The sequence below is a fragment of the Tympanuchus pallidicinctus genome, unplaced genomic scaffold (genome assembly GCF_026119805.1).
Source record: "Tympanuchus pallidicinctus isolate F22 unplaced genomic scaffold, pur_lepc_1.0 scaffold8, whole genome shotgun sequence".
In the NCBI taxonomy this organism is placed as follows: Eukaryota; Metazoa; Chordata; class Aves; order Galliformes; family Phasianidae; genus Tympanuchus; species Tympanuchus pallidicinctus.
The window spans coordinates 31,721,222-31,745,689 of NW_026294802.1; positions in this window are offsets into that span (position 1 = coordinate 31,721,222).

Genomic DNA, 24,468 nt, shown 5'->3' on the forward strand with positions numbered 1-24,468 from the left:
ACATGGAAGTGCATATGAAGAAAAGGGGTGAAACTGAATTCTTTCATATTGAAAAAATTACAACCATTGACATTCATTAATACTTGCTGAACATTTATGGGCAGCAAAAATTGGATATGAGCAGAGTGAAGTGGGAATGGTGATTTTCAGCTATGGTGCTGTCATAGCAGCTATGAAACTGTGGGTCATCTCTGCTAGTGTAGATTTTTACAAGTATACTTGTATACTTGTATATGCTTTTACAAGTATAACATGAAGGCTCTTGTTCATTGCTGGCAAAAATGCACAGTTGCTATGTTGAAAATTGTGTTTTGTAGCTGTGAATTTGCTCAATTAATTTGAGTTATTGTGCTCTTTTATCTGTTGTCATTTCTGTAAGAGTAAATAGGAGTCATTACTTTTAGAGAAATATAAGCATTTTATTTCTCTATTTTATAATCTGTTCTCTTTTCAAATATCTGATAAAAATATGACTATTATGATTTAATATTTTAATTCCAAATCAGTGCACCTACTATTCTCTGTGACACCAGCTATAGCTTTCCAAGCAAAAAGTGATTCTGAATGGAAAGCAAAAACTGATGTTCATATTTGGACATAATTTCTTATGCTGTAAACCTGCACTATGCATTATCAACATTCTTGTATAGAAGAAATTCAGTTTGATGCTTATTTGATTACTCGCTTGTGGACTGTAGGGAGTATAAAGACATTATACTTCACACGGATACCTGGAACAACAGACAGTATCTTTGGGAAATTGCTTTGATGAGTTATGTCTGACACCAAGAACAGTTTTACGTTAAGTGTTTTGTTTTTATTTTTGGTTCATCTCTGCATTTATCTTAAATGTAAGTTAAATCTAACTTCTGCTGTCTGAGAACCGTTGCTGAGATCTTGCTGTGTATTTCAAATACACTTCTGAAAAGCTAACACATTCTTTCATTACATCTCACTATGTCTATTGTAACGTTCTCAGTAGTTCTGTTCAATAGGCTTTGGTTAGTTTGAGATTCAACTATAAGAAACCAAAATGCACAAACATTTTTCTCCTATTTTTGTGTTACACTTGCTTCCTTTTGAGCACAGCATATATTTTGAAATCTTATTGCCTGTGTTAATAGTCAAATCTGATTTTAGAGAATGGGCCCAAATTGATCCTCTGTTAACACTTGATGCATTTATTTATTTATTTATTTTCCCCTATAAAATAAATTTAGACATATCATGCAGCGTGCAAATTGCCTCTTTATACTATGTAGTATACCTGATTGACAATTTAACCAGTCTGGGATTTAATTACTGCATTTCACAGAATGCAATGAATATGCTTGCCTTCTTTTTTATTAAGATCTTATCTGATTTTATTTGGTGTGCCTCAGCTCTATTATCTATGAATTATTTTTCTAAGGATTATTTTTAATGAATCTTTTGATGAGTTTTGTCATAAAATCATAGAATTTTTTAGTTGAAAGGGGAACCTTTAGAGGTCATTTAGTCCAACTCCCCTGCAATGATCTGGGGCATTTACAGCTACATCAAGGTGCTCAGGGCCTGGTCCAACCTTGTAAGTTACTCAGTAGATGCACTTCAGAACTGAACTTTCACTGTTAGATATCTACCAGTGACACTAAGGTATCAATATCCAATTATGATATGTTAGAAAATTATGTAAGGGCTTGAAGCCATATGTAGATATGATGAAAGTGATATATTGGATTTGCCCATAAAATATTTTATGGTTACAAGTTCAAGAATAAAACAGGAGAATGACAGTGAAAGCAATTCCGTCCTTTAGGGCACCAGAGAAGTTGAGAAGAACTCCTAAACGTGGTCTACTCCATTTATTTTGTGAAACCTCCGTGGAAGCTTCTTTTCTATTTCCTCACTAGTGAAAACCTGAGCTAAATAAAGTCTCATTGCTGGGCTTATATTATTGAAATAACCGCAGGAAGAATAAAACAAGAAATACAGATCAAATAAGGGAAATCAATGGCAAAGTGAATTAATTATTTTTATTAATTACATCATATAGTATGAAATTTAATATTGTAATTTTTTGTGATTTTTTAAAATATCATTTAATAGGTAAGACAGACGTTTTGATAGCTTTATTATTGTCTAACTAGATGTTCCATCTCTGCACAGAAGCTTGGAATACAAACCTGAGTGTACCATATGCGGTAGATTTACTTTTAGAAACATAAAGGAGATTTTCAAAGTTAGGCAACTGTATCTTGTTGAAAGCCCTTGGAATCTGTCTGCCTGACTTCCAATTAAAGCTCCAGGACTCCATTTAATAAGGCATTAACCCCTCAGAATGAAATAGAGAAAATGTGAATTTGTGCAATCAAGAAATTATGATTGCGTCTGCTTTCAGTTATGTCTAATCTAGCAAAATGCTGAATATTCTAATTGCCTATCTACTTTTATTTACTGCTTAGGCAAGGTCACTCATTACCTCATGTGAGACTTTCACACCCACATGGCTTACAATGTTTAAATTTTGAGCAATAGTGTTTGCTTTATGTTTTTTATTTTGTTTTCCAAAAGTAGCTGAATTGCTCAATAAAATTGAGTTAAACAGTATCACTGATATTACCTTTTACACTTACTTTTATTGATTAAGAACTTAGATTTTATTGATAAGAACTTACAGTATCTTCACTGTGAAAAAAATCACCTTTATGCAAGACACTTATATTCTTATTTTAGAACAATCCCTTGAATACACTGTTTAGTGACTAAGGATAGCCATAAAGCATGTCATGAAATCATAATTAACCAAAAAAGAACATCTGTTGTGTCTGCAGATCTCTGTACCCGTGCACATAAAGGCAAATTCTTGATATATTTACCAAATATTTACCCCTCTGACTTTCCCAATGTACCCTTTATCTAATGTTTATTATTTGACACTTTTTTATATAAAGTTTTGAATGATCATAAAACTACTTCTTGTCATTATTATTATTGTTGTCAAGCTATATTAATGCATTTTAAACAACTTCTTGTTTCAGGAATTCTGCTTATTATTAATGTTTTCAATAATACTATATTTAGAGAAAAAAATTAATACTTTAAAAATAGGTCGTCCATGATTTAGTAAAAAAGCACAGGAAATGACTTTTTTTCTCTTTACTTGGTCTGGCACTCTTTATGTAATCTCCACTAGGAAACAAAATAGATTTCTTTTTGAAAAACTTTCAGACAAAATTAAATAATCAGATTAAGTTTAGCTAATTTAATTTATTTAAGTATAGAATAGTTTTCAGTTCTCATAAAGTTTTTAATCAAGGGATGATATTTAAATAGCATGCGAATGAAAAAATAAGTTTATCATAATCATTGACCTGGGCAACTGTTTCTATTCGAAGTGTTTTCTAACACTGAGCATCTCATTTGGCACAAATATTTTTCTTCTACATTTGTAGTGTCAAAAATAGATAATGTTCAAACATTCAATTTCTGAATGAATAGTATGATAATTTAATTAAAATTTAAAGTCTAGGAGCTGCTGAAGATCATACATAATCCAATTACTTTTTATTCAATTGGTTTAATAGCAAATCATTTTGCTATAATTATAGTTAATCCCCTGATTTCTCTTCTCAGTTGTTTATCAATGGTCTATATGATATCTTTGTGGAAATCATACAGGAATATAATTATCAACAATCCACAATGGAATTAATGCACTAAATAATACTTAATTATGAGCAGTATTCCATTGCTGGATGGCTAGATTTGAAGACGGAAAGAACACAATACACAGTTTGAAGTTTCTGAGCCACCTTCCCCAGAGTTTTTGAGGAGACAATGCATCGTTTTTTTGAGGAGACAGTATAACATTTCTCCAAGTTGTTGATAATGAACAAAGTGCTAATATATAAACTAAGCTAAATCAAAGAAAAGAATTGAAATCAGGCCCTTCTAACAACATGGTTGTTTTTTGAATTGTAAATATCAGATATGAGTTTCAGAGGTATCGTTGTCTCCTATATGTACAGAAGTGGATATGAGTGTCTGTTAATTGGATCTTTGACTAGAAAAAGCCACATTCACTGTTTTATGTACATCTATATGCTAAAATACATACTAAATACATGAACTCATTGTTTTGTAGTCTCAGAATTTTCAAAGAAGTTGTCCAAGTAAACCAAGCAAAAATGTTTCTGTCATAGGATGCTGTATCTGAAGAAATGAATGGTTTCAAACCACCACTTATTCACAGACACTTATTATTTAATATGGCTTTAGATAAGGAATGGCCTTAGATTGGGAATATTCAATTGGTAGGTAAAATATTGGCTCACTCTGTAGTCAAACAAAGCCCAGCAGCATGCCAGACTTTGAGCCACTAAACAAAAAGTGAAGAAATTAAATATAAATAAATAAATAGAAATAAATTAGAAAAAAATAGAAAAAAAAAATAAAAATAGAATAGAATCACTCAAGTTGGAAAAGACCTTAAAGATCAAGTCCAACCACGACCTAGCCATACTACCCTAACTACCATCCACTAAATCATGTTCCAGTCAAAACATGAACCTAAATATCTGTAAATGATATCCTCCATTGGCTGACTATTATTTCAACAGAACGTTCATAAAATCTCACACAAAGTAGGGTTCTCACTTTCTGAATCAATTTTTCCCTTTTTTGAAATGCTAATTCTTGCACAATCACCTAACGAAAGGTGGATTATGAGCACAGAATATGCAATGAGATGAATGATATTTTTTAAGCTCATTTGTATATGTCAAAAAGAAGATAAGGAAGAATCCATGTAATTCTCTTTCCAGTTTGATAGCCTGACTGCAGAGCTGAAATGTACTGGAAACACATTATTTGATTTCCTTTTAATTCCAGCAGATATGAAGTTGCAATGTGAATCTGTTTTTACATGTTATTTTTCATGATTATAAGAAAGTAACCTGGCAGACCACATCACAAGGAGCTTTTGAAACCCATTCCTAGAAGTAATGTGTGTTCAAGGAGGAAGTAAATCTTCCAATAATTTTATTTTTCCTAATTTTATGTGGTCCTATTGAGGCTGAAATAAGTATCCCAACAAATTTACAACATGTGTAAATGTAGAGAAGCCTAGCTTCACTTATCCTGTCTGAAGATGGATGTCAACATAGGCTCCTTCAGTAGTCATGAGAGTAAAGAGTCATGGGTGTCTGCTGGGAGTATTCCATATTCCCATTGGTCTCCGCTGATGGAACTGGTTTGGAACTAAGTCCTAACTTTAGACAAGTCCAGAAATACTCTAAAGACAAAGACCAGGATTCATGAACATATTTAGGGTGAGTGTTTCTAATTGAATGTTTATAATTTGCTAGGTTTTATGTCCTACCATGTTGTTTTCTGTTCTTTTATTTTCTGATGGTTACTGAAAAAAGCAGGATATTATAGGGTCAATTAACTGCTTTTGTTTTGGGAATGTAATCTTCCTCCTAAAGGCTTTCTTGGAAAAAAAATATGTTTGAGCCTAAATTTAATCTTTGGCTTGAGAGAGATAATGTGAGATTCTGAAGAAAGACTCTTTGAATACTTAAAACATTTTAGCACATATTTACCTAGGCAAACTCTGAAATGATTTCTCAATCATACACCCCAGTTTTATTTCAGCCTGTCTACCATCGAAATACTTTTGAGATTACATTTTCCTCCCTCTTACATTTATATACTTCAGTATAGTATATATTTCAGAAACACTCTCTCATGTATGCATTTAAAGTCAGTCCATTAATGGTTACTGTAGTACAAATGAAATTCATAATCTTTCACTTGCTCTAAATTATGAAAAGAAGCAAAGCTACTGCTGATTTAACTCCTTTGTATTTTATTGTTGAAATTGTGTTCTCCCACTCTTCCCAAATAGGAAATACAAGCTCAAAAAAGTTACTGAAATTGAAAACAAAATCAATTAAGGGCATGAAATAAATATACAGGTTAAAAGACAGAGCTCTCACAAAGTAATAACAGTGAGGCTGATTGAAAAGAGGCACGTGCCACTTCAAAGTTAGAACTACTTAATGAGGTGATATTATGGTCTGACTTTCAAAATTGTATTGATGTCATCTATCTCTATGGTTTTATTGAAAGAACTTTGAGACTGAAATAACTAGATTTTTTATTGACTATGAGCAAAAAACTTCTGCTTCAGGTAATGTTAGCTGGCTGTGTCACAGCAGCAATTATGCATCACTGTTCCCTGGCAACTTTCACCTACTTCTTATATAAAATCAATAATGTCCAAACAAGCATTGAAATAATATTTTAATGTTCATAAAGAACATTTACTCCTCAGTGTTGCCTTTTAAAAAGTTTTTAACATAAACGGAAGGGGAAGAAGCAAATTACAGTCTGTATAAAAGGTAAAAAGTTGTTTTCAAATAAAGGTATTAGCCACTGTTCAAGGAAGCAAAGACCAGATAACTAGGATAGCTGCCCATTTTGATAGAAATGAACAGTATTCAATGAGATCTGGGAGTACAGTACATTTAGCAGTGGAGTGATAATGAATAGAGATGAGCTGGAGGGAGCTGCATCTTCTCATCCTGAGAGACAGCGTAACCCAACATGGCAGAGACCAAGCTGTGAAAAGCTGCAAGGAGGAGCAGTTAGCTACAGTTCTGTCAGTACTGCCTCTTCATGACTCCAGATATAATATACCCCATAGTAAGCTGCAAATGTGACAGCACTGGCAGAAAATGACTTTTAACTTAGGCTTTGCAGGAGGTCTTTGGTATTTTGGCTCAGAGCATGTCAGTGAGAAGTCAAAGTATATGTGCTCTACATATTACCTATTGGCAAGGAAGGGAGAGGCGAGAAAGTGTTCTTCCAGTGATATTTATTACTCATAACTTTGTTTTTTACATTAATTTTATTTATTTATACTACACATTTGTTATACTAATTGAAAAAATGAATAAACGTAGCTGTAGAAGCTACTAGGTTGTACAAACTTCAAGTTATCATTCAAGATTAGAACAGTGAGGTAGAAATGATAATTAAACTGAAATTATCCAAGTATTATCAACCTTTACTCTGTTTTTATATAATATATGTTCATATTTCTTAGCTCATTTAGCAGAGAGATTATTCTCTGATATAATTCCTTCCTTCTCCAGTTCAAAAAAAGTACTGAAGTACAGTAGAAAATGCAGGTATTTAATCTGCAGTATTTCAGATATGTAACAATAGTTGTTGTACTGTTCAAGAAATCAACCTTTGCAACATACAAAAAGAAATTCAAAATTCTGACCTTCTCAAACGTCTCAAAATATTAGGCAATTTGAAGGTCAAAACTGAACCTTTGAGTAGGTATCAAGCAGAAACATTAATATGAAAATTAAAAACCACAAATAAATGAAGGCTGCTCTGAAAGTAATTCCTCCTATTTTATTATTCTGGCACACAATGTCAGAGGAGGATATTGGTGCTATGGCAGAAGAGGTTGAACTTTCCTGCCAATATTCTGTTTTATTGCCATGTGACAGATGGCAGCAGAGTAGCAGTCTGACAAAATGGCTTCTAACGTGGAAGTGTGCATGAAGCAAATGTGTGTCATTAAATTCCTCTGTGTTGAAAGAATTGCATTCATTGACACTCATCAATTCTTGCTGAATGTGTATGGAGACAAAATAGTGGACATGGGCATGGTGAGGTGGTGGGTGGTGCATTTCAGCAATAGTGTCAGCTATAGTGTCATAGAAGAAGTCAATTTATCTGTGAATTATGTTTTCAATTATCTCATTTGCAGTGTCAGTGATCCAATGCCTAACTCTATGAGATGCTTGTGATCCTATAAATACAGCTAAAAATGCTCTTAATACAGAAAGTTAGTTCTATTTCCATTCCAATTCATCTTTTAAAAGTTAAGGCAAAGAAGCGAAAAGACCAAATTTTTAACAAAACTTATATGAAACAGGCAAAACAGTGGCACAGCACAGAGGAATAATGACAATAACAGCAACAGGGTCTGTACACACTAAATATATATCAGAGTTGATGATTTTTGTTTTGGCAGAACAAGAAGTTATTGGATTCCATTCCACTCTTGGCTGTAAGAATGTATTTAATTCGACCTGAGTGCATTCATTTCCAACCCATGCAAATCCTCTTTTTCCACAAAATGAGGAAAAAGATAAACACTTAAGATTACCAGTGAAGCTGATGACAGTTTGTCTGAACGAAAGCAAAAAGAGCTCATTAAAATCTTCAAGATTTGGCCATATTTTAAATGAGTGTACTGTGTTGGTGGGATTGCTCCACTCAAACAGATCGTCATGAATTACATTCTATGAAATCTCTGGTATCACTGACTTTCTTTTTATTATAAACTAATATGTTAAAACTGCTACTCAGAGTAATTCTATTCCTGAATTAGAGATTTTTTTCCTCCTTTGAAAATCTAGCAAGCAAAGATAATTGATTCAAAATGGTAAACTCATTCCCAGTTATGAGCAATGCAATTGAGAATGGACAACAAAATTAAGTACCTGTCACAGCTTCCTTAGTTATTATTTTTTGAATTCTAGGGAAGTGCTGTTTGTAATTTATGTGCTACCTGCTGCTACTGTAACCAAGTAATATTTCTGTTTAGTGAATAATTCAACTTGCTAATTACATAAACAAGATTGTGTGAGGGAACAGAGCCATGAAGATATCTTTTTTAATCTGGAAGTAGCCCCATTGTGTTTCAGTGGGTATTGCCAAAATTTGTCATCCTTTCCAGATTCTCTTCCTACACACAATATTGCTGTTATTTGTAACAGTAATGTATTATATGCATAGTTTTTATATATTTTTATAGAAGATGATTTTTACTCATTCATACAAAGCAAGGAGTGAATCATCAGTACGGTGGTTGAGCTGTATAAAGATTGTCTACATCCAAAGGCACTACACTGAAGGTCTGCAAAAACAATAGGTCCACTTATGAAACTGTTTTATGAGTGGTGTACAATGATCTGACACTGCAGAGTGGAATTTCTTCATAAGTTACGAATAGAATGTTAAATTCTTGGCCTTTGTTATTGTTTGGAAAGGCCTAAAGACTAAGACTTATCCTTCTTCAGGATGATCTCCATTTGTGGTTATTCTGAAAGAAAATATATTTAAGATCTATAAATTCCCATTTATATTCTTAAAATATATTTAAGATCTTCCCATTCCCGTTTATCTTTAAAAAAAAAATAATAATTAACTGCTTTCTTTTCTATTATAGTTTCTTTGCTCTAAATTCTATAAAAAGAGATTGTTGAGGGCTATTTTAGTCACTTCAAGTGGATCATTCTTGTAAATGAATTTTTAATCTAATGTGTGAACAATGGCATATTTGTGGGAAGATATAGCCATCTGATCTATCTGTGATTATTCCAGTAGGCTTCTGGGGCAAGCATATTCAAGATGCAAGAGGTTACAGCAATATCTTATTTGAAGCACAAATTTATCTGCTTCTGTATTTCTCACAATTTATATCGTGACCATCCTTCTTTGCTTTTAACGTTCTCCAGTTGTACCCTTGCCATAAACAACATAAAGGTAGGATGGATGACATTATAAATACACAGTTAAAAATATAAACTGCCAGACTCTATAAAAGGAATATTTACTTTTTTGATTTCACAAATTACTGTTACAATTATCTTCTTTATTTTGAACCAATTTTTATCTGCCTGAAATATATCAATACTTTGTTTGATGCACTTTTGGGAACTGGACATTGATTACTGCACAAAAATATAGATGAGAACTGACATGACCAGATTGTATGTAGTGCTGAAATATGAAGGTTATTTATTTCTGCTGATTCCACTGGCACATGGAAGTTAGCAGACCTGAGGGTGGTCCCATCTTTAAAAAAGAAAGTGTAGATAGTGGATACCATTTGTATCCCAGTGAGTTTTTAAAACATCACGCTACCTACTTGCTCAAAAAAACCCTCAACTGGTGACTTTCTTGCATGAAAGGAAACTGTTGGTATTTAGGGAAACAGGAGTGTGAATAAACCAAATGCTGAAAGAAATGAAAATGAGATTCTGTAGATGTTTTGTAGGTGAATTCCTGCTAAAATTACTTGAATCTTGATCAATTTAAGCCATGTTTTCATTGCTAGAATCTTGTGACATGCATTTACTTTTAAAGATAAGTAAAGGATATATAATCTTTATTATACATTGATGACTTCAAAACAAGAATTTCTTAGTTTTATTCTTCATTCAGTTCATCTCAGTTTCAGTTTTATTCTCCTGTGATAATAAAGATGTCTTCTATTGCATATCCTAAACACTATTCAATTGATTTAGGTCATATGTGATCACTCCAACATGTAGATAGATCATCTTATAAGGATTTCAAAAATTAATGTTGAGGGGATGGTAATTATTATATAGGCAGAACTTTCAAAACAATAGCAGTGAATCACAGTTGCTAATGTAGATGAGAGTTTGTTGACTGAAGCTGCAGTACACATTTAGGAGAAAGAGAAAAGAGAAACAAATACTAATGGCCAAAAGTAATGCATTAAAAACCTCAAACCTGAATCCAGTTACAATTCTTAAGACCTGAAATAGCATCAGTTATTTCATCTGTGACACTAGTAACACTGGTTAAGTTGTGATTCACTGTTTTACTGACTCATTGAAAATGAAAAAAAGACTAAGTTCAAGCTCAGTTCTCAGCTGAGAAGTTCAGAATGTTAGGTGCTGTGTGTTAGTGAGCACATTTCTCTGTGTTTGTGGTTCTGTGGTTCTGATTCTCATGAAAGACTCAGTTTCTGTATGAATTGGTATTTGTATATTTCTCAGCAAATTACCAAGGACGCATGCTCCAGATTTTCCTACTTGGATGAAGACCCAAGCCTTTGTTGGTCTGGATGTGTGATTGTGTACATGTATTTGAAAAGATGACAACTGAATTAGTGTTGTCCTAAATACGTTCCAAGCATGTTAGTTTTTCACAGGTGATAACAGCTTCTTTGTATTGAAATGGAATTCACTAACAATGGAAATCAATCTGCCAAATGACAAATTACAGAACATATGGTAGCATTGTTATTTAAAGAGTTTCTGCATGCCAAAAACTGATAATGAAGCAGTAACACACATTGCTAAATCATTTTGTAAAAGGAGGAGAAAAAAAGTGTTTGGGGGAAATTTTATATTTTTGAGCTCTTTTACATCTGATTCAGTTGTCTAAGCTTTGCATTGTTCTGTGAGATAGGCTGAAAGAAAATCATAGAATCAAAGATTCATAGAATCATAGAATCACCAACGTTGGAAAAGACCTCCAGTCCAACCATGACAAATATTTTGCCATGAAATCATGTCCCTTAGTACAACATCTAAATGTTTCTTGAACACCTCCAGGGGCAATTCTTCAAAGCATGGAAAAGAGTCTTTAGAATTTCAGAATGTTATTCAAATGGCTTGGGAGGCTTCACTCATTGTTCAAATACTCTGGTGACCGGAATTATAAATGTAAACTTTTAGCACATTTGAGATGGATTGATTAAGACTATAATCTGTAAAAAAATATTTCCATATTAAATACCTTTGATTATATGGACCTATTTTTTCAATTATCTGAGACACTTTCTAATTCTGTATTTACGTTTCAAAAAATAATGATAACAGACAATAAGTACATGCAAGCATCCATTTCAGATTGTATATATGTCCTTAGTAAGAATAATTACACCAGCACTGTTTCAAAGTAAGTTCAATTAGTAGAGGTCCCTTCTACTGATTCTACACAAAGAGGAAGGAAATTGATATTTGCCCCTGACTGAACATACTGTGTTGATATTTGAATACTGAATACTGGAAGCTTGTGACATTGCATTTAGAATATAACTCTTTATTATCAGTATATCTGCCTTTTGAATGTCAGTATATATTTGTGACGTTTACTGATTTGTTACTGATTCTGCTTTGTCAGACTTGCCTCCTGATAAACTTGCCTTCCCTAATAAAAAGTAATAAGAAAACCAAACCAAACATAAACCTATGGATGATTAGGGTAGTCTCTTTTTATTTTTACTACTGATAATGGTAAAAGCCAACGAAGAAATAGAAACTTTAGGCAGGGTGACAGTACACTTGCACCAATTTCATGGTATTCTGATCAAACAGCACACATACAGAGTACCCTACTAAATGTAGTAATAGTCATTTTTTCATCCACTGTTGACTCAATTTTTTTGCTGCAGCCAAAATTTAGTTTGAGAACTATAAAAAATAAAATGTGCTACTAAATGTGATATATCTCAATACCTCAAATTGATATATCTCAATATCTCAAATTGAGTTGTAAACAGTGAATTGAAGAACATTAGTAAACTTTTTATCAAATCATAACTTTAAAAATGAAATTATATAGTTATGTGATAATGTATTGGGAATATTTTTGGAAACCTTACTATCATGTATACTCACATAATAGTTAAAACAGTTTTTAGTTGACATATCAGAAAAATATAGCTAACTGTTAAGCAAATATGATGAGGGTAATTTTTCTTTACTCTAAGTTCATAGGCAAAAGAAAATTATTTCATAGATTAAGTATAGATTTCTCCAAGTGTCTCATACTTGAGTCTTTGATTAAATTATTTGAAAGTTTGCACCGATCAAGACATATTTCTCTACTAAAATGCATGGGAGAGACCTCTGAAAAGAAGAAATAAGAACCTGAATGTCTTTCAGAAATAAGCAAAACCATCTCTTCCTTTTCCTGTTCGTTCATGAGTATGTGCTATAGGAACAATGCCCATCTATTAGCTCCTACAGTGAATGATGAATACTGACAAAAACAGAATGATGAAAATAAGGCACTTTTAACAGGGGCTAAGGATCATTGTTCAAGCAATACAGCTTGTTTGCATTACATCTCACTAACTTTTCAGATTTTTGTTTCTGTTATTTGTGTGATTTCTTTTTATGTATGCATGTGTGTATAAAATGAACTACAGTTTTGCAGTTTTTTTTTTTTTTTTGCTTTAGAATCTTGAGGAAAAATGGATCAAAATAGACAATTTTGAAAATAGCATCCACAAAATGTTGAAAATAATGTCTTTTGGTGTTCCATAGTATGTTTCATGATCAGAAACAAAATGAATGCTATTCCCTTGAATGGGCAACATCTGAGAAAAACAAGTGTCAATTAATCAGTCAACGAAAATATCAATTTTAATGCATGACCTCTTAAGAAGTGCTATTTGTGACTGTTTATGTTTGGTTCGATTACTGTATTCCACATGAGGCTGACATTTGCAATGGAGATACAGAATGAATTATCCTCCTGAGGCCAAGCCAGAGCTGACAAACTGGGAGTAGTTGATCAACAAAATTCAGTGAAGATTTGAACCAGAAAATAATTCTTTTCTTATAACTTAAAATACTGGGAAAAAATGTTTAGAAACTTTTTTTTTTTTTTTTTTTTTTTTTTTTTTTTTAATGGTACAGAGGTTGTTCAAACTGACAGTCAAATACTCTAGTTAAATAAGACCAGGAAAGATTATGGATAGTAGCAGGTGACATTAAAATAACTATATTAAGAATGAATGCATATAAATTAATGATGTTTATTACAGAATGAAGATTTCCTGTCTAATATAATGTCTTTCATAAATAAAGAAGCTTATTATTGTCTTGTTTATGTAATGGTCAATACAATCATAATCTAAAATGCTTATATGTGAACTAGAGTGATAGAATATGAAACTATAGAGAATCTATGCATCAGAAGTATAATAAGACACAGTAAATATGGATAATTTCATCTTTTGTTCTCCTAGACTGGCAATGAAACAAACCTAAGTTAAAAACTGAAAAATCCTCTTTATATATCTTTTCTTTTAAATTTATCAATGCTGTATATTTATTCATGTGTTTGTATATAAAAAGTTTTAGTTTAATCCAATAATTTTGTTTTGTTCCAGAAAACAAACAAAAAAAGACCAACAAAATAAAGCGAAATGGAACCACCTGAACAGTTGAAAAAAATTGAACAAATTCAGATGATGTAATTTTTGTTGAAAATTTCTAAACATTTAAGATGGAAACTATGTTATTATTTTTTTGTTACACATCATCTCATCCTTAATAGAAGCATGAGTAAAAATGAGCAGAAAGGCTTTTTAGTGGTTTTAGTATGTGCCTTTAATTATTATCCAGAATTACCTGATCTCAGTTACAATGCAGAATAAAGAGCCCTTGACCACAAGCTCATTAAAGAGTTTCTTTAAAGCAACCAACTAAAATTTTCTTGGCTGCAATAAAAAATATAGCATTCATTTATTAGCATTCAATATCAGATTTTCTGGTGATTCATTAATACATATTTTATAAATTTAAACAATTTTATTTCAGATATCTGATCATTTCAGTTCAGGTCATCCTCTATTGTCATCATAACATTTAAAAATAATCATACTGAATGTCTGAGTGTTAATTTCTTCCTCAATTAAAAAAAAAAAAAAAGCTGCCAGAGTACAGAGCAATTTTGGAATTTTCTAGAGCAATATAATTTCTAGTACAAAAGAAAACACAGTGCTAAGAGAAACATGAATTTCAATTCTTTAGAGATATGTTTTGCTTCAGGGAAAGAAAAGAAAAACCAAAAAGCTCCTGCACAATATTTTATTTACAGGTTAACATGGAAAGATACATTAAGTCTTTTCTGTCTACAGTTCACTTTTTCAATCTGACAAGTTTATGCTTTGTGATAGCTTCAAGAAGAGACAGGAATACTTGACTCCGTTAATTTCTTTCCACTTTATTCCTGGCATATGCTTTAATGTTATCTTCCATTTTTATTATGTATTTTGTATTAGTTTTATTTTGTATTTTTTCACTTAATATCATTATTTAATTTCATTTTAAGTGTGAAGAAAATCATAGCCAGCGTGGAGGAGATCAGTAGCAAGAAATTTCTTCCAGTAGAAAGTGTCATGTAGCAGATCTGTGCTAAACTCTTAAAAGAAGGTGAGAGTTAAGGATGGGGTGAATAGGGGGAAGTGCTGACACGTTTATTGCTACACCTAAGAATGGTAGTTTAATCAGGTCACAGTCCGTAGCTCTAGATGTCCCTCTCACCACTTGCTGTGTAATACACAGAATTACACTTCTCTGGAAAGCCGTGCCACAGTGCAGTAACACACACAGAGCATAAATGAGAGTAATAATTTTCTCATTTCCCAACATCAAGTATAATTCTTTTGAAAATGTGTGCTGTGCATCTTGCTCTATGTCCACTTCTTTTATTTACAAGACACTGCTAGTATTGAGCTCCTGGGACAGGGAAATCTGATTTCAGAAAATCTTTTAAAAAGTCTGTCTGCTTTATGATGACTTATTTTATTTTATTTGACTATTTTATTTTATTTAGTTACTTTTCTATTTTATGTTTGCTTGGTTGATTTACTTTTCAGGCTGCAGTATTTAAAATACAAATGCAGGGATCAGAGCAACACTCTATTCTACATCTTTTGTCACTGTGTTAGACACTCTGGTCATAAGCACTTCAAAAACTGTGTAGTAAATGTTGTTTGCTTAAATTCCCTCTGAAAGTAAGATTTTTATATAAGTTTTGATTATATCTTGTAGACATTTTTTCTTCCTGAATAAATAAAAAAATAATAGACAACCTATATCTACTTCAAACAATTCTAGATAATATGTTATAGTCTACAGACCTTAAATCAATACAAAAGTCTTATCAGGACTTGATTTTATTTTATTCTATTTCATTTCATTTATTCTTTTACACTAGATCTTTCTTAAAACCATGAATGCCAGAGAACTTCTGAGGTTAAAAGTGTATGTAAATAGCGTACCTTACAAATTTGCTAATGCTGACTTGAGAAGAAAATGGCTATTAAGGGAATAGAAGATATAAAATAAATAAAGTGTGGGGGAAAAAAATCTTTATATGTAAAAAAGAACTGTTAAAATAATTCAAAATACACGAACAGCAAACAGCAAATATTCTTTTTTAAAGCTGACATTATGGAGATTTTTGGGAATGATTCATGTTGCTCTAATAGTGTTTCTCTAGTTCTTTTGACTCATATATCTTTATGCATATCCCATATTTGAAAACTACACTGCATGAAAATGATAGCCCACCACATTCTTCCCCTATAATATAAAAAATAAGATTAACTTGTGATACTGATGTTAATAAAGAGGTCAAACTCTATGTCATTTACAAATAACAGTTGAACCTCCAATGTTGTCTATCCAAAATGATAATTTCTTTAAAATAAAGACACTCAAGCACAATAGAAGCTATAAGTATAAAGACCTTAGTCAAAGTCTGACAAAAAATCAATGGAAGAACATGTTTGTGCTCAAAAACATTGAACTATACCATGATAGTTGCAAAAACATAAGAAAGATCATAGTACACCCTTCAGCACAGTGTAAATTCACCTGAACTACTTTTAGAATAAATTGCATGAGCATTCAGAGCTGTCCGGCAGTAACAGCACAAAACAGAATATAGCTTGGAAAAACACTGAGGACCCTATCTATCAATATTCAGCAAATCGTGAGCTAGCCCATTTAAAACTGGTTTAGATATGCTTGTGCTGTTCTGCAGACTAGATATTAACTTTTGACTACTGGTCAAGAATGTTCTTGGATGATAAGAATAATCAATAAAGCAAAATATTATTGCAAAACCATTGTCTTCAAGCACAGATCTGTCAAAGAATGAACAGATTCTCAGTTGATATTCAAAGCAGTGAACAGAGATCTAATTGCTGAATAGCTGAGAAAGTTGCTTAGAAAATGAAGAAATATTTTAACTGAGAAATTTTGTAACTTCCGGAGCCTATATAGGCATATAAGAGCACAAGAACTATCAGAAATAGAAATATTAGAAGTTTATTAAAATCTAAAAATTAATCAGGCTTCAATTAATCGTTTTAGAGTTGTAAAAAATAGTTATATATTATCCAATAAGTAAGTGAAAGAGAGTTCAGTGGTTTAAATTGAGGTTTAAAATTTTCATTAGTGCTCAAATCTGTTCCAGTGGAAGAGATGATAGCCTCAATTGATACAGCTCTAGAAGATATACCAAAGTATCAGAAAAGCTTAATTAGACTACAGTAAAAGAGAAAAACTCTCAACTGACACAATATAGTTTGAAGCAAATTGAAATATTAAGAAGCTTGTTCTCAATAGACTGAAAAGTTACAGGATAGCTTAGTCAAATAAATTGCCACATATTTAAAGACATGAAAACTAGCAATAATGCTAGTAGAAACAGCAAGTGTGCTAGAAATGTTAGGATTCAATACAAACTTTACAGAGAACAGCATTTGTTATCATTAAAGTTGAGTGTACTATGGTAGAAGATCAACTAAGCAGACAACCCACCATTCCAAAACTGAAGTACAATAACAACTCTATTTACTAAGAAACCTTACCAGACCACCTTAAAATTTACAGCTTTCTGTTTGTTTAAAAGTAGTAGCTTTTACTTCTTCAGTGTTCAGTATCTCTGAATAGACATCACAAGATAGTAATTTATCCTTTCCTAAGGCAACTGAAATTGTCAGGGACAAAAAAAGTATAAAATGGCTTAAGAGAGCAGGAATTTGGGGTAAGATACCTCTGCAGACAAGTCACGAGGACATTGATGACTTCTGGGACCCCATGTACAGACATCTTTTAGGTAAGATTCACACACTAGGTTACACTGAGTGCTTTCACAGAAAGCTTAGAAATACTTATTGAGTTATTCCATAATTTCATGTTTGCGATTTTATTACTCACATTATTGGTATTTGCTGGTGCTCAGCAGACAGTGTATTTCTCAATGGCAATACAAAGGAATCTGCAATTTTCATCAAGATGGTTGTAAGAGTTTTCACTGAGCACAGCAAACTTATTAAGGGTGGTACAAATCCATTCAAACGCGGCTAGATGAAGATGCTCTGAGCTATGGGTGAATTCTTAATCACAGAGTCATAAGGGTTGAAAGGATATTAACAAGTCCAACCTCCTTGTGAAAGCAGGTTCTTGAATGTAGATTGCACAGAAAAGTGTCCACGTGGGTTTTTTGTTTTGAATATCTCCACAGAAGGAGCCTGCATCTCTCTGGGCAGCCTGTTCCTGTGCTTTGTCATCCTCAAAGTAAATAAGATTTTTCACATATTCAGATAATATTTCCTGCATTACAATTTCTGTCGCCTCTTCTCCTGTATCAGGGCAACACCAAAAAGGGCCTATCCCCACTCTCTTGATACTTGCCCTTTAGATTTTATGAGCATTAATAAGATCCCCTCTCAGTCTTTTTAGGCTAAGCAGTCCCAGATCTTTCAGCCTTTCCTCGTATCTGTTCCAGGCCTCTAATCATTTTTACAGCCCTCTACTGAAATGTCTCTAGAATTTCCCTGTCTTTCTTGAGCTGAAGAGAGCAGCAGTACCTAGCTGCAGTACTCAAGAGGTGGCCTCATGTTTTATTTTCAGTAAGAAAATTAGTGGAATACCTCCAAATAAATAACAAGATATATGCTTAGACACATGTAAAGCAATCCTTTTTTCCTCTGCCCATGTATTCATAGACATGGGGCACATTCTGATGTATTAAATATGCACAGCTTAAACACATTTGTAATGGACTTTTAAATATATACATATATAAGCATTTGTAGAGCATTTGTAGAGCTTCAGAATATTTGAATATTTGAATATTTTGAGTATTTGAATATTTAAAAAATATTTTGAAAAAATTTGGATATTTTAAATTAAATATCAGTTAGGATTATCTTTATTCCACATTGTATGCAAGCAAAAATTGAACAAAAATTGGGAAAGTAATTTGATCATCAACATCCGCTTTCCACATTTATTTTATTTTATTTTATTTTACTTTTCATAGTTTACTTCTCAGGTATTTCTCCTGAATCTAATTTAAAAATTCCAATTACAAGTGATTCCTTATCTTTATAAGGCAATCTAGTAACCATAATCATTCTCGCCCTTGTTGAGAAAGAGACTTTACCATGTGTTTAATATTTAGTATTCAAAAAGTGTCACTGACTTCAATCAGAACACTAAACTTAACTTTATGCATGTGTTTAAGTGCCTCATTAATGCAGACTGCTACCATGACAAGAAACTCGAGCTAATCAGGAAAAGAAAGACAGAGCCTGACCTACATCACTTAAAACATATATTAAAATTGGCAGTAGCCTTTCCTGAAAGCATCATGATTCATAACTAGAAGTTTCTAAACTTTTATTGTTCTGCAGACATGGTAAAAAATATCAGCATCAACCTTAAATGAAAATAGTTGATTATTTTGTTAAAACTAAGGCTAAGGTTCAGTTTAAGCCTTTCAAATGAGCTCAGTGCATAACTAGGTTGATTTTTAGCAGAGCTAACATACAATCACAAATTCTTTCAGTAGTCATCTATTGAATCTAAAATACGCAATCAAATTTAAAGTATTGAGAGTATACTTGGAAATCTACATCAGTCTAGTAAAAAGCTATGCCAGCTGATTGAAACATAAAAAGGAATTTTTAGAGTTCATAATGAAAGAAGGGATAAGTAGATCAAGGATTAAAGGAATATCTTATTACATGTCTAATACTCCCAATTAGTGAAAATTGTCTTTAAGACTTACACAAGGAAAATATTCCTGAATTCTGTTTTTACCATCTTTTACCATGTTTTTACCATCAATATCACATTTCTATATATTTGTAGTATGTATGAATAATTCAAGCGTCTTCTGTTCCTTAAAATTCAGAGGTTTGAGGTGGACTTATGACTGAAATGTGTACTATGTAGTCAAAAGTTTCTGCAATGCAATACCCTTAAAAAAAAAAAAAAAAAGAATGTTTTTACATCAAAAGTCAAATAGTGCTACTAATTAATATACAAAGGTTTTCAATTGTTTGCCATTGACAGTAGTTTGGCTACACAATAGCAATTCATTCAGTTTGCATTCATCCACTGTGTTTGAATCCAAAGATTGGCAGAAAACTAGAGAAAAAAATGTTGACACAACCTGCTTTTGTAAAGAGTCCTCATTGAGGGTAAATAAAATTGAGTGAAGCAGAACATTCATACAATAGTCAGAGTATTTTCTAAAAGATTATCTGTTCAACAGTCTTGTATCTGTCAAGGTGTTTTTTCATAATTGGTTATAGATGGGAAAAATGACTGAAAATGATAAGGAGGTTGGGTAAGAGAATGAGATCATGGAACACGTGACACAAGCATAATAGTAAGGCAGCTGAGAGATGAAATAAGAGGCAGCTGGCAGCCCTGCTTGCCCCTTTTCAGTGTGGCAGTGCTACATTAGCTAAAACGCTTTTCCTTGTTGCCAGATTTCCAGGTCCAGGGAAGCCTTCATCCTGAGGCCCCCTTTTAAAAGGGCGCCATTTGGAAATGATTTAAGTGAAATTAAATGCTATTTATAAAGATATTGTCAGCAATCTGATGCTGCACTTGAGGGAAACACTGCCCTGAATTTTAGAAGTGCAACAGAGAATAAGTCATAACACTAGAAATATATGTCTGTGCAAATATATATATATTTGCTTGTTTTTCTTGTGTTGCTATTTTGTTTTTTTGTTGTTACATCCACTCCAGAAGAAAAATTTCTGAGGATATCCCTATAAAAATTGAAATACAATATTTGGCTATTAGATCAGCAAATTTGTCACTGTCAGTATACTTTGCTGATATAGTGAGAGTGGCCATATATAGGCCACCCTATAGTGGCCACCCTCTGCAAGTTTGCTGATGATACAAAGTTGGGAGGATTGGCTGGTGCACCTGCAGGCTGTGCTGCCATTCAGCAAGACCTGGACAGGCTGGAGAGCTGGGCAGTAAGAAACCAGATGAGGTTTAATAAAAGCAAGCATAGAGTCTTGCATTTAGGGAAGAATAATTGCATGCACCTGTACAGGTGGGGGGATGACCTGCTGGAGAGGAGATCTGCAGAGAGGTACCTGCATGTCCTGTGGATGACAGGTGGGCTATGAGTCAGCAGTGTGCCCTTGTGGCCAAAACCGACAATGGCATTTTGGGGTGTGCGGCCAGCAGACCAACGGAGGTGATCCTCCCCCTCTACTCTGCCCCGGTAGGGCCTCATCTGGAGTAATGTGTCCAGTTCTGGGCTCCCCAGTACAAAAAAGACAGGGATCTCTTGGAAAGAGTCCAGCAGAGGGCCACGAAGATGGTGAAGGTGAAGCATCTCCCCTGTGAGGAAAGGCTGAGTGAACTGGGTCTGTTCAGCCTTGAGAAAAGAAGACTGAGAGGGGACCTGATCCAGGTCTATAAATATCTGAGGTGGGGGGGTAGAGTGGCAAGGCCGGACTGTTTTCAGTGGTGAGTGGAGACAGGACAAGGGGAAATGGCCAGAAACTGCAGCATAGGAAGTTCTGCACAAATGTGCACAAGAACTTCCTTACAGTGAGTGTGACGGAGAGCTGAAACAGGCTGCCCGGGCAGGTTGTGGAGTCTCCTTCTCTGGAAATGTTTAAGACCCACCTGGACACCTACTTGTGCGACCTGGTGTAAGGAACCTGCTTTGGCAAGGGGGTTGGACTTGATGACCTCTGGAGGTCCCTTCCAACCCCTACCATTCTGTGATTCTGTGATATTCATAGAATCATAATCATAGAATGATTGGGTTAGACAGGACCTTAAAGGTCACAGAATCATAGAATCATTTGAATTGGAAGGGACCCTTAAAGGTCATCTAGTCCAACACCCCTGCAGTCAACACGGACACCTACAGCTTGATCAGGTTGCTCAGAACCCCAACCAGCCTGACCTTGAATGTCTCCAAGGACAGGGTATCTGACACACATCTCTGGGCAACCTGTTCCAGTGTCTCACCACCTTTACAGTAAAATACTTCAATATATCCAGTCTAAAGCTCCCCTATTTTAATTTGAAGCCATTTTCCCTTGTTCTATCACCACAGATACTGCTAAAGAATCTATCCTCTTGCTTCCTATAGCCCTTCTTTAGACACAGAAAGGTTGCTGTCAGGTCTCCCTGGAGCCTTCTCCAGGCTGATCAGCCTCAGCTCTCTCAGCCTGCTCTCATAGTGGAGTTGTTCCATCCCTTGGATGACTTATTTGGCCCTCTTCTAGACACACTCTAATACGTCCATGTTTCTCCTATACTGAAGACACCATATCTAGACAGAGAGCAATGTAGAGGGACAGGATTGCATCCCTCTATCTGCTGATAGTGCTCCTTTTGATGTAGCCCAGAATATTGCTGGCATTCTGGTTTGTGAGAGCACATTACTGGTTCATGTCCAGCTTGCCATCCACCAGTTTCCTTTTCAGCAGGGTGTGTTCCCTTCTTTCATCCCTCATCTCACATTCGGTTTCTCAGTTCAAAGGGCTGGGAACAAAATGAAGACAGCTGACAACTAAACTGGCCAAAGGTATATTTTATACCATACGGCGTCATACGGAAGGAGAGTTTTAAAGGATATGGGAGTTCATCTCCTTTCTTTCTCTGCTCAGAGGACTAGCTGGGCATTGGTCAGTGAATGGTGAGCAATTGCTTGTGCATTACTTTTTATATACAGTCATATACAGATATATATTTGTAATAATTATTATCTTTTTCCTTTTCTCTATCTTTGTGAATAATCTGAGTCCTACTTTGAGTTGTACTTTGTTGTTTTTTCTCTTTTCGATTCTCTCCCCCATTCTTCTGGGAAAGGGGAGAGTTGCTGTTATACTTTCACTTTTGGTAGCATTTTAGCATATCCTTTTGCCAAAGGAGAAAAAAATCTGCTTTGTATTTAGGCTAAGAATGTATGTTGTCCATGGTTGCTCCTGCACGCTGATACCATTCATGATGTATTTCAAAGCTGGAATGGTGTGTAACCAGCACTGATCTGTGGCTACATGACTAAGTTAGTGACGGGGAAAGAGGAATACATTTCGTGAACAAGAACTGGTAGAAAAAGTGAAATCATTCAGATGGAAAGAAGGCAAATGTAAATCACAAATGTCAATTAAGGCAATAAACCAATCAATTGGGAAAGAGTAAACAAGAGCAAGCAGTTAATCCAGTAGAAGAGAGTAACACTAGAGAAGATGAAGAAAATAAATTAGAAAGGAAGCAGTAGTTGCAATTTGGTCTAGACAGGTCTACTTGTTGGTATCTCCATGCTTGATCACTGCAGCTCAGGACAGTACTGCAGGACAGTAAACTTGTTGCTTTGATTGCAAATCTGTTGAACTTAAAGCTGCCATCAGAAGCACCATAAACATACACCTTAACAAAGGTGATTTTTTGACTTGCCCATACCTTGAAGTTATTGGCCATCTTGTTAATCTCTAGTAAGAATAATACCTATGTTAATTAAAATGACTTAGATCTTATATAGAATGATCTGTCTTCTAAAACTGCTTTTTTCCCTTAGCAAAAATGAAGCTGTAGATAACAAAAGTAGTAATGAGGATCTCAGGTGTTTTAAGGAACATGGGATAAATGTAACCATAATTCTCTATCTGGTGACTTTTCTATGACTAGCTGAAATACACTGAGAAGTATTCAACCTCCATTCATACAGTTATTTGTAGCATCAATGTCTTCAACATTAGTCTTTCTAAGTGCACAAATCAGCACACGCCAAAGTCAGCAAAAAGTGATTACTCCTTGATGAAAAGGCTCTGGTGATACCTCACTGGCCTTCCAGTACTTTAAAGGAGTTTGTAAATAGGAGGTAGACTGACTGATAGTGATGCTCTGATAGTGATAGGAGAAGGAGGAATGGTTCTAAACTAAAAGAGAGGAGGAGGAAATGGAAACATGCCAGCAGTGGGTTTAATAGTAAATACAACAGAGCATCCCCTACTCCAAAACACACTTCTTCTCCCCACAATGCCTCACTACTGCTTTTATTCTCTCCTAGAGATTGAAGGGTTTTTTCCCACTTGTACAATGCGGCCATGTGGCCAGCACATGATACAGAGCCCAGGAAACACACCTGCTTGCAAGCAAGCTCAGCTGCTTGCAAAACAAAATAAACTGGTAAGGTTAACTCCCTGCAAAACAAGATAAACAGCTGTAGCCACAAATACAGCTTCACTTAAAATTGTCATGCAGCCTATGGTTCTAGTCACATAGCCATCCACTTATGTTTCCTCCCAGAATCGTTTGATCCAATTCAGGATCATTCTTTGATCAGAACCTTTAAGTCCCTGACAAAGCCAGAGAAGCTGTGGGTGCCCCATCCCTGGATGTGTTCAAGCCCAGGTTCTGAGGGGCCTTGAGCAGCCTGATCTATTGGGTGGCAACTTTGAGGGTGGTAGGGAGTTCCAACTCAGATCCAACTCAGAAGAGTTGGAACTAGATAATGTTTAAACCCATGCCATTCTGTGATTCTGTGTCACCTTGTGGAGTTTTGCCAGAATATGAAGGCTAACTTTTCTTCATGGATAAACAGAGA